The sequence below is a fragment of the Microtus ochrogaster genome, unplaced genomic scaffold (genome assembly GCF_000317375.1).
Source record: "Microtus ochrogaster isolate Prairie Vole_2 unplaced genomic scaffold, MicOch1.0 UNK120, whole genome shotgun sequence".
Lineage (NCBI taxonomy): Eukaryota > Metazoa > Chordata > Mammalia > Rodentia > Cricetidae > Microtus > Microtus ochrogaster.
The window spans coordinates 672,206-679,343 of record NW_004949218.1 but is presented as its reverse complement, the minus strand read 5'-3'; the positions used below and the strand labels follow the sequence as shown (position 1 = coordinate 679,343).

Here is a 7,138-nt window from a genome sequence, read left to right as displayed (position 1 = left end):
CCTTCTCCACGATTCCCAGATTATTTCCCAGAGGTTTCAACAGTCCATACATGTGTGCCCCTGTCATCTTACTCTTGGTGTATATATTTTTGACAGTGCCTATCAGTGAGCTTTCCTAAAACAGATCCTCAATAAACGTTCTAATCATGTAATAGTTACAGAATCTCACACAGGAAACGCTGTGAGAACACAAAGGCCACTAGTGATACAAAAGTTTGTAATCTCAGAGGATAAGGGGTGTTTATACAGACAACTACAGTTTCCGCTGCAAGGATAGCAATCAATGTGGCTAGAAGGAGTACTTAAATGTGAAGGTCTAGTGCAACAAGCTGGCATCAGAAGGGATGAAAGGCTGGTGCGGTGAGCTGAAGTCAGGGGATGTAAGGGCTGGTGCAGTGAACTGACGTCAGAGGGGATGTAAGGGCTATGTAGGGGCTGGGGCAGTGAGCTGGCATCAGAGGGGATGTAAGGGCTGGTGCAGCGAGCTAACGTCAGGGGATGTAAGGGCTGGTGCAGTGAACTGACGTCAGAGGGGATGTAAGGGCTGGTGCAGTGAGCTAAAGTCAGGGGATGTAAGGGCTGGTGCAGTGAACTGACGTCAGAGGGGATGTAAGGGCTATGTAGGGGCTGGGGCAGTGAGCTGGCATCAGAGGGGATGAAGGGCTGATGTGGTGAACTGACGTCAGGGGATGTAAGGGCAGGTGCGGTGAGCTGGCATCAGAGGGGATGAAGGGCTGATGCGGTGAGCTGATGTCAGAAGGGATGAAGAGCTGGTGCGGTGAGGTGGTGCAGTGAGGTTTTGTATTCATCTGTGACATCCTAAATACAAAGAAAAGTAACCTATTTTAATGGCAGGAATGTAGTCAAATGTGAGTAGAACAAGAAAACCATCAAGGCAGTTTGAGGTGAAACCCTAGAGCTTGATTGCTAGGCTGTGGGCAGTTGTCCATGGAGTGCTCCTGATTAATTGAAAAACACGAAGGAGGTTCCCCGGTATCTTCTATTTCCTAAAAACAGGTATTGCCACTGTTTCCCTTGTTCAGACAGGATGGACTGAATCAGCAATGGTCAACTTTCCACAAAGATGATGGCACCATTGTTTTGGTTGTCTTTTCTTTTACTTGTTGGGGGCCCACCACCCAGCTCCCAAATAATCACACGGAGTCTTATTCTCTCTTATGCCAGGCCTCAGGTTGGCTTGTCTCTGTGCAGCTTTTCTTAACTTAATTATCCCATCTACCCTTTGCCGCTGGGCTTTTACTGATGTGGGATGTCCTTCTGTATATGTGTTGCTTTTATTGTTTGACGAATAAAGCTGCTTTGGCCTATGGCAGGGCAGACTATAGCCAAGCTGGAAGAGAATATATAAAGAGAGTAAGTCAAGTCAGGAGGCACCATGTAGCTGCCAAAGGAGACAGACACCCTGAATGAACCTTTCCAGTAAGCCACAGCCTCGTGGCAATACACAGAATAATAAAAATGGGTTAATTTAAGATGTAGGAGTTAGTTCATAAGAAGCATGTGCTAATAGATCAAGCAGGGTTATAATCAACATAGTTTCTATGTGATTATTCAGGTCTGGGTAGCTGGGAACAAACGCAATCTGCAATTACATTTTGCCTTTCTCTATTCCTGCATATCTTTTCTTTCTTATTCCGTGTCTGACTGTGTGACTGGGTGATTGGTTCCTAGCATTTTCCTCTCCTCCTTTTCTTGCTCCTTTTTCCTCCTCCTCTTACGTTCTTCTCCTGTTTATTTTCTTTGCCTGGCAGCCCCATTCATCCCTCTCTCCTGCCTAGCTATTGGCCATTCAGTTATTTACTAGACCAATCAGGTGTTTTAGGCAGTCAAAATAGCACAGCTTCACAATGCTAAATAAATGCAATATAAAAGAATGTAACATGTCTTTGCATCATTAAACAAATATTTCACATAAACGAATGTAATTTATCTTCAATTAATATTTTTCAAAAAAAACCACCTCAAAGCTGGCTGAATAGTTTTATACTTAGGTTTATATAACTGGGTATATGAATATTTAAACACTGGGAAAATTCTCTCAGTCTTTCAGAACCAAACAGAAGATATCTGTGTTTAAACTTATGGGTTTTGTCTCATTATAGGCAATGGCTAAACATCTGGAAACAACTGTCTATTCTTGACGATACCAATTTAATTAGAATCCCCTATGCTAAAGGATGTTGCCTTTTTCTATTGAAAAGTAGTTTAGTTTGGTTTATGTATGATATCAAACAAAGGGTATTTAGCACTCCTCAAAAGAAATTTAAAAAGAACTACCTGGAAGCCTAAAGAGTGATGTTTTTGCTGTTTTTTTTTTTTTTAAATGATGGTTTCAGGTACTGTAACAGGCAAGAGAGAGGAAAGGGGGGAGAGAGGGAGAGGTAGACACTGTCCTGGGGTCTCCGAGGGGCAGGAAAGTAGCTTTAATGACTTAGTGGAAGGAGCTGACACTCAGGTCGTGGCACAGGTTAGTGAGGTACACTGCTACCTACAGGGCGTCTGGAAATATTAACACGTAATAAACAGACTAGAGCTGAGAATATGAATTGAGGAAGAAGTACGATGTATTTTTTTTTTTTAAATTAAAAGTCAGACATTGACAATTTGACCTTGTGGGATCCTGGATATTTTTACATTTTTTTAAAACTAGTTAGCATTCTGTTGCTATAACAAGATACTGGAGGCAGGGTAGTTTTGAAGAGGCTTATTTATTTAGATAGATGCTTTACAAGGTGCTGGCTCAATTCTGGTGAGTTTGCCCTCACCTGTAACACTTCGGCCAACGACAGGGCGAAAGGCACACCTGCATTCCCTTCGGTGACCCACAGTTGAAGCTCTCTATAATCTGATCGTAGAAATGAGGCACGGCCATCTCTGTGGAAAGCTGACCATCACTAAGTCCATCTTATGTCAGCAAGGAGAGGAGTGACGCACCCGCAAACCGGAGCCGTTGTCGCACAAAGCTCTTCTCAGGACGATAAGCCAGTTTTCCTGAAACTGGAACTGTCCCACAAAAACATCGCTAGGCATCCATGATTTGAATTCTTGTGTGTGAATCAAATCATGGTTCACAGTAAAGCTGCAAGGGATTTATTTCGTAATAATTAAACCAGACACTATTACTCACTGGCAGCCTTTTCGAGGTAGACTGTCAGCTGCTCTTTCTCCATCCTTAATTCCAGCAAAGACCATTTTTGTTCTAGTGATGTGACTTTTGGGATTCTCTGTCAGCATGTCCTCTCCCCCCAGGTGATGCCCTTGTTCTGTTAGTTTCTCTGTCAGAGAGTCCAGAGGCCTGACCCTTCTTCCACACAAAGAGACCATGGATATTTGGTCCAGTGATGGACTTGCCTCTGTGTCCTACAGTGAAACACTGGGCACACTTCTGAACAAAAATCCTTTTGCCTTTCTCATTATCACACATTTTAAATTTGCTCTTTTCCAGGCCCTCATTTTGAACATTATATAGTGAAGACAGACAGATGGATGTCTTAGCTCTTCTTTTAAAAAATTATAATTGTGTGTGTGCGTGCGTGCGTGCATGCGTGTGTGTGTGTGTGTGTGTGTGTGTGTGTGTGTGTGTGTGTGTGTGATTTGCCATGGTTTACATGTGGAGGCCAGAGGACAATTTTGTGGAGTGGTTCTCTTCTTTCCACAGGTTCAAGGGACTGAACTCAGGAAAGAAGGACAGATGGGATGCTGGAGCGACAGATGGAAGAATGGAGCTGCTCCAGGAGGCAGAGCCATGTAGAGGAAGTACAAAGATTTCAGAGTCAAAGTCCAGCTTGGAGACGTCTATACTGCTCACCAGCTGCAAGACTCCGCAAGTTCAGGACTGAGGCAGAGGGACCTCCATTTAGGGACCAGTGCTACCACCACCCCCGTGCATTTTTCTCCTGGTTTGCATTTCCTAGACTCCTGCACATAGGCGTGGTCGGGCTTTTGTGTTTACACTGAGGCATGTGCTACTTGTCCGCTTGGCCCAGAAAAGTCACCCCGTCTGAGACAGCTGCCTTCCCAACTACAGTTACCTGCTTTTCTCATTGCTGTGACTACAGCAGCTTTGAGAGGGAGGGGCTTATTTTGCCTCGAGGTTTTAAGGAGGGGTCCATTGTGGCAGCTGGAGTTTGTGGCAGCTGGCTACACTGTACCTATCTTCAGGAAACAGGGATGGTTGCTGGTATTCATCTTCCTCCTCCTCCTCCTCATTCCTCACAGGATGCCAGTCCCCTGGACAGAACCACCCACATTTAGAGTGGCTCTTCCTGTTTCAGTTAACCTCATGGAGAATTCCTCCACAGACATGAGCAGAGGTGTGTCTCCTAGACGATTCTAGATCCCATAAAACGGACAATCAATGTTAATCATCCCACCAGCCTTGACAAGAAATAAATGTGTTCATACGACAAGCCATTGTTATTTGGGGGTCATTTTGTTCTGATAAGCTAATGCATTCTGCTTATGGGATTGTTGCACGGTCCGGAAGAGTTGGTGAGGAGTTGGTGAGGGGTGTGGCCATAAGAGAAAGGGGAGGGAAGCTAGACCAAAGCCCTTCCGGGGGAGCTCCTCTCGCACTTTGTAGAGGAGTGTAGAGAAGCAAAGGAAAAGTTTGGAGATGAAGAAAACTGTCACCGTCTAAAAATCCCAGACTACAGGACCCTCAAGCAAGAAGAGGAGACAACCATGTGCAGCTGCTGGTGGTGATGCTATAAGTAAAGACGAAGTGGTAGCCATGGCAACAGGCTTCCAGCAAGACTGCCCATCAGAATCTAGTGACCTGGCAGGGATAAAAACCAACAGGGAAATGTGTTAGAGACTGGATACTGAGGCAGGACAGAGGCAGGGCCTGGCATCCACTAGGGGCCCAGATCATGTGGGTGGTGTCACTTCTGGGGCTGTTGTCCTGTAGAAAAAGGAGGCTGAGCAAGCCCATAAGCACCACTCCTCCATGCCTTTCCTTCAGTTCCTCCTTCCCCTTCCTCCCTGAGTTTCTGCTCTGACTTACATCAGTGATGGAACGTGAACTAAGAGCCGAGCCGTAAGCTCCCCATGCTGCTTCTGGGCATGGTGCTTTATCGGAGAAATGGAAGTCTACATAAGACACTGTCTTGAAAAAGAAGCAAGTAAACAAACATACAATAAAAAAAGGCTGCGCTCTCAGAAGAAACACAAATAGCTAATAAGTATTTTTTAAAAAGTGTGCAGCATCCCTAGCCATAAGAGAAATGCAAGTCAAAACTACTTAAAAATTCCATCTCACCTCAGCAGTTAGGAAAAGCGACCAGCCCAGATTCCATCAACGACAGCTGGATAGCAGCAATGTGGTCCATATGCACTCGGGATCCTACTTAGCACTATCTAAAGAAAAATGAAAGCAAGAAATTTGTAGGAACACATGGGCACAGGAGACCACTTCCTACATATAACCCCAGCAGCACAGACATTAAGGGCCTCATTGAATAAATGGGACCTCCTGAGACTGAGAAGCTTCTGTAAAGCAAAGGACACTGTCACTAAGACACAAAGGCAACCCACTGACTGGGAGAAGATCTTCACCAACCCCGCAACTGACAAAGGTCTGATCTCCAAAATATATAAAGAACTCAAGAAACTAGACCATAAAAGGCTAATCAACCTAATTATAAAATGGGGCACTGAGCTGAGCAGAGAATTCTCAACAGAAGAACTTCAAATGGCCAAAAGACACTTAAGGTCATGCTCAACTTCCTTAGGGATCAGGGAAATGCAAATCAAGACAACTTTAAGATACCATCTTACACCTGTCAGAATGGCTAAAATAAAGAAACACCAATGATAGCCTTTGCTGGAGAGGTTGTGGAGAAAGGGGTACACTCATCCATTGCTGGTGGGAATGCAAACTTGTGCAACCACTCTGGAAAGCAGTGTGGCAGTTTCTCAGGAAATTCGGGATCAACTTATCCCTGTACCCAGCAATACCACTCTTGGGAATATACCCAAGAGAGGCCCAATCATACAACAAAAGTATATGCTCAACTATGTTCATAGCAGCATTGTTTGTAATATCCAGAACCTGGAAACAACCTAGATGCCCTTCAATGGAAGAATGGATGAAGAAAATATGGAATATATACATATTAGAGTACTACTCAGCAGTAAAAAACAAGGACTTCTTGAATTTTGCATACAAATGGATGGAAATAGAAAACACTATCCTGAGTGAGGTAAGCCAGACCCAAAAAGAAGAACATGGGATGTACTCACTCATATTTGGTTTCTAGCCATAAATAAAGGACATTGAGCCTATAATTCACGATCCTAGAGAAGCTAAATAAGAAGGTGAATCCAAAGACAAACATATAGGCATCCTCCTGAATATTAACCTTCATCAGGCGATGAAAGGAGACAGAGACAGAGACCCACATTGGAGCACCGGACTGAAATCTCAAGGTCCAAATCAGGAGCAGAAGGAGAGAGAGCACGAGCAAAGAACTCAGGACCGCGAGGGGTGCACCCACACACTGACAATGGGGATGTTCTATCGGGAACCTACTAAGGCCAGCTGGCCTGAGTCTGAAAAAGCATGGGATAAAACCGGACTTGCTGAACATAGCAGACAATGAGGACTACTGAGAACTCAAGAACAATGGCAATGGGTTTTTGATCCTACTGCATGTACTGGCTTTGGGGGAGCCTAGGCAGTTTGGATGCTCACCTTACTAGACCTGGATGGAGGTGGGTGGTCCTTGGACTTCCCGCAGGTCAGGGAACCCTGATTGCTCTTTGAGCTGATGAGGGAGGGGGACTTGATTGGGGGAGGGGGAGGGAACTGGGAGGCGGTGGTGGGGAAGAGGCAGAAATCTTTAATAAATAAAAAAGAAATTTGTAGGAAAATGGATGGAATGGAACAAAAAATTAAACTAAATGAGGTAAGTCGGGCTAGAAAGACATACACCACGTGTTCTCTCTCGTATGTGGATCATAGCTTCTAACTAAACTTTTGTGTTAACTTGGAATGTCCGTAGGGACCAGGATGCCACAAAAGGGTCATGGGTGCAGGAGCGACAGGTTTGAAAAGGCTGGTCGATAGAACTCGTAAAGATGAAGCCAGAGGAAATGAATACCGGGATTTAAACAG

At 44.7% G+C, this 7,138-nt stretch overlaps 1 pseudogene; it reads right to left on the bottom strand.

Annotated features, from left to right (window-relative positions):
• Positions 1-3,140: 3,140 nt before the first annotated feature.
• On the bottom strand, positions 3,141-3,445 carry LOC113455794 (annotated as a pseudogene).
• Between the last annotated feature and the right edge of the window lie 3,693 nt (positions 3,446-7,138).